Below are 5,055 nucleotides of genomic sequence, written 5' to 3' on the forward strand. Positions count from 1 at the left end.
GAGAGTGGGTAGTAGAGAGTGAGTATTAGAGAGTAGTAGAGAGTGAGTAGTAGAGAGAGTAGTAGAGAGTGAGTAGTAGAGAGTAGTAGAGTGAGTAGTAGAGAGTGAGTAGAGAGTGAGTAGTAGAGTAGTGAGAGGTAGAGGTGTAGAGGTAGAGAGGTAGAGGTAGAGAGGTAGAGGTAGAGAGGTAGAGAGTAGTAGCGAGAGAGTTAGAGAGAGGTAGAGTAGAGGATGAGTAATAGAGAGTAGAGAGTAGAGAGTGAGTAGTATGAGTAGTAGAGAGTAGTAGAGAGTGGTAGAGAGTAGCAGAGAGTGAGTAGTAGAGAGTAGTAGAGTGAGCAGTAGAGAGTGAGTAGTAGAGAGTGAGTAGTAGAGAGTAGTAGAGAGTGGGTAATAGAGAGTGAGTAGTAGAGAGTAGTAGAGAGTGAGCAGTAGAGTGAGTAGTAGAGAGTACTAGAGAGTGAGTAGTAGAGAGTGAGTAGTAGAGAGTAAGTAGCAGAGAGAGTAGTACAGAGTAGTGATGAATACAGGCCCCAGCTAGGCCCGCAGAACACAAGGGTTCGCTCTTCTGTAGTGGAATCTATAAGGAAGTTGGCACGGACACTGCAAAGTACAAAGACAGTATTTATTAACCCTTAAGGGTGGTCCTACAATCCACACAACACTCTTCAGTATTGCATAGAGTAGCACAAAGAACTTGCGTACACGGTCCCCTTTTATACAAAATAGAGGGGCTCATAAGTGGGTGGATACAACATGAGGCAAGGAATGTTACCTTTTATGGACATTTTCGATACAAGATCAATATGTGGGCGGAGCTGACACACTCCTTGAGCCCGCGAAAACATGGTCAAGCAGGGCTAACTGATAACAGATGTGGTCAAGTCTAGGCATGTGCCAGATAGACAAAGGAGCTATTTATAGACTGTTACTAGGCAGATTACAAGAGCAACTAACACAGAGGTTGGACTCTTCTCATGGGGAACACGTGGAAGCATGACAATACAAAATGGAGTCCGAACTTCGGTCAACATAACAGAGAAAACATGATCTATAAGAGGGGAATTAATGTCTTTAGTAAATGCTTAATCATATCGTTGTTTCACTTTACAACAGACGACCCTTTCAGCATTTACTGAAGACATCCGGCTTGTTAGAATAATCATCATATATATCAATTATCATCATCTCTTCTACTTCCTTAGCTAAACGTTTCTGATAAGTGACATTGGCAATAGTTTTCTTATCGGGGATACAAAATGATACACATAATGAGCAGAGTAAAGGACCACACTGAACGCAGATACAGCAAGAAAACAGAACCGCTACAATAATGCAGAGACCAGTTAGAACCTTCCATCCCCAGGCAGTAATTAACGCCCAAAACCATCCAGAAAAGGACCAAGTGCCGTTTTCTGTATGGATCTCAGCTGCAATTTTATGCAGTTTATTGATGGCATTATAAACGGATGGCGTATGATCAGGGATAAACACACAACAGCTACTTCCAATAATTTTACATGCTCCTCCTCTGTCAGCTAGCATAACATCTAATACCATACGATTCTGCAATGCAACAATCCTAGTGATCTGTAATTCCTCCGTAAGATTCCCAAGAGCAGCAGCAGTCTGATTTGTCACAGCTTCTACCACTCTTGTCAACCTTCGGATCTTCCTACTGTTCAAGGCAGCTCCAACAAAGAAAAACAGTCCTAAGTTAAAATCAATATATTGTTGCAGACTGGTGTCAGTCTGATCTACATCATCAATTGATAAAGTACGTTTATACCTATTTACAGTCACATTATTTAATAATTTCAAATCCTTATGATAAGATGCGGGAGCTAAGAATACTGGAGGTAATAGAAATGATACATAGCATACCCCAGACCACCCAGCCGGCAGACGGTAATAACCTTTATTTCCACACACAAAGTACGTATTATGGGAGGCTAAGAAGGTACTATTGTTCAACCCATCAATATTCAAAATAGTAATGCAATCACTAACACCAACAGGGATAAAACCCACACTCTGGACACACAGGTCCGCTTGAGCTTGTGCTACTTGAATTACAAACTTGTCCTTTCCCACAGTGTCTCTTGTGTTCGTAAAGATGTAGGGAATGGATTCATTGTCTGGTCGGTACTCTTCCCACTCCCAAATTGTCCCATTCGCTTGTGGATACCCATTTTTGTCTTGATGGCATTCTTTATTGAGTCTGAAGAGCAATCGTCCCACTGTTGGTTTCCGAGTAGCAAAAAGCAAAGTATACCATGCTCTACAAGAGCCATTATGAGAGAAAGGAAGTGGTATAAATGGCGTTCCTCCTTTCTTCTGATGAGCTGGCATCATCCCACATATCCAACAGTTCGTAGCATTCGTAGCAACGTGGGTATGATGCAGCATCTGGATGAAAGTGTTATTCAAGTAAGATTGTCGATGCTTCAACTCTTGATACGGTAATGTATAAAAGTAGTGCTCCTCAGGCACCGGGGTGGTCAACACAAGAATCTTCCGAGCAGGAGTTACATCCTCCACGAACCATGTGGTTATCCCAACAATGGCTACTGTCAACATGAACCCTAATGCACAAAGGATTTTCTTTTTCTCCATGTCAAGGTAAAGATAAGAATAAAACCAATATCTTCCTGAAACTAAAAAGTCTGTCAGAGCTCTTCCCCTTGGGCAGCGGTTGATTTCTTCACCAGCGGGCCAAGACGGGTGTCGCTACACTAATGCAGGGCTGATCCCCCCCCCTTGCCTCATCGGCTCTCCGTTTCACTAACCCAAGGGCCGTTCTGACAGTATGTCCCGGTACTGGAAAACTCACTTCCTTGGTCGAAGATGATATCGCCTTCCTCCAGGAGTCGCGTGGTCCGGAAAGAGCTCCTCAGCGGCGTTTGGCTCCGCAGCACGGCCTGTCTCTGTAGCCAAGATTTCTCGTTGATCGGTCAGCACGGCAGGTTCCACCAATCCGGGCGGCACCTTCCTACAGTGCAGAGAGTGGATCCAATTCTTTCGGTTGGAGACTCGCACAGCCGTCCTCGTTGCGAGGAGGACCTGCTCAGGGCCCACCCATCTCGGCTCCAGGCTGTTCGTCCTGTCGAAAACTTTCACCATGACATGGTCACCAGGCCGGAGACCATGTCCTTCACCGGTAGACCGATCAGGGAGCGCCTCTCGGACCTGTTGATGAATAGAAACCAAGTTATCCGTTAACTGTGCCAGATAATCGTTCATCATTACACAAGGTACATCATACACAGCCTTAGGTTTTGGTGGACCCCAAATATTCATTGGGCGTCCAAAAACAATTTCGTAAGGTGTAAGGCCAGTTCGAGAGTGTGGTACCGATCTAATTGACAATAACGCCAGTGGCAGAGCGTCTGGCCAAGTCAGAGACGTCGAAGCTTGAATTTTGGCAATCTTAAGCTTCAGTGTACCATTATACTTCTCAACTAAGCCTGCAGACTGAGGGTGAAACACGGCGTGGAACTTCTGGGTGATGCCTAGACCCTTCAAGACATACTTTATAACGTCCGCTACAAAGTGAGGGCCATTATCACTCCACAGAAGTCTACAAACACCATATCGAGGGAAGAACTCTTTCAACAGCATCTTCGCAGTAGTCATTGCAGTATTGTCTTTCGTAGGGTACGCTTCAACCCATTTGCTGAAAGCGCAGACCACTACTAGGACATACTTCAGATTATTACAGCGCTCCAGTTGGATATAATCCATCTGCAGAACCTCAAAGGGTGCAGTGGGTGTCACAAATCCTCCTGCTGGAGCTCGAGTACCCTTTCCTGGGTTGTACCTCAGGCAGATCATACAGGTCTGCACCACCCTCTTTGCTGTGCTAGCAATCTCTGGATGCTCCCAGACTTGGGTAAGCAATTTCACAATTGCGGAAGCCCCAACATGTGCTAGCCCATGTGCCATCTGAACCATAGGCTGTACAAAAGCCGTAGGTAATTTCCATCTATCCATCTGCTTATTTCTCCAGCAACCCTCATCATCCAATTCTCCCTCAGTAGCCCATTGTTCCCGCTCTTTGTCAGAAGCGGTCCTTTGCATTTCTCGCACTTCCTCCTTCGCATCATGCCATCTTTCCACCTGTGACTTCACTACATACACGGCGGTAGTACCGGGCTGCATCGCAGTTTCCCGTGCTACTCGATCTGCCAACGCATTCCCTTCTCCAACTTTGTCAACTACTTTCCTATGGGCGCTACACTTAACGATAGCAATTTTCTTTGGGTATGTCAATGCGGTTAAAAGATTGTGAACTAACTCTCCATGCATTATCTGTACTCCATGTGACGTTAAAAACCCTCTCTCCTTCCAGAGTAGGCCGAAGTCATGCGCTACTCCGAAGGCATAGCGACTATCTGTATAAACATTCACACATAGTCCTGTACTGAGCTCACATGCTCGTGTTAATGCTATCAGTTCCGCTGCTTGAGCTGATTTCTGTGGTATGCGTGCTGTCTCCACTATCGTTTGCAATGTGGTAATCGCATATGCTGCTGAAGTCGTACCATCTGGTAGCTTCAGACAAGATCCATCCACCCACAGTTCTCCATCTACATCTGGAAAGGGCGTATCCTGGAGATCAATACGACCCTTTGTTTGTTCCTCAGTCACGAGAATACAATCATGCGCTTTCCGCGCCTCAGGCTGGGTTTCGGGGTATGGCAACAATGTTGCCGGGTTTAACGTTACGCACCTTTTTAACGTAATATGAGGAGCCAAAAGCGTCAACTCATATCCCGTTAAACGGGCACTGGTCAAATGCTGCGTCTTTGTTTGATTAAGCAGGGCATCCACAGCATGGGGAACTAATACCAACAGCTTATGAGATAACACAATTCCCTCACTTTGGCGTATTGACACAGCTGTCGCCGCAACCGAGCGAAAACACCCTGGTAATGCTCGGGCGACAGGATCAAGTACAGCCGAAAAATATGCACAAGGGCGCTGCTTATCGCCGTGCATCTGCACTAAAACTGACAATGCACATCCATCTTTCTCATGCACATACAACGAAAA

The sequence above is a fragment of the Triturus cristatus genome, chromosome 4_1 (genome assembly GCF_964204655.1).
Source record: "Triturus cristatus chromosome 4_1, aTriCri1.1, whole genome shotgun sequence".
Lineage (NCBI taxonomy): Eukaryota > Metazoa > Chordata > Amphibia > Caudata > Salamandridae > Triturus > Triturus cristatus.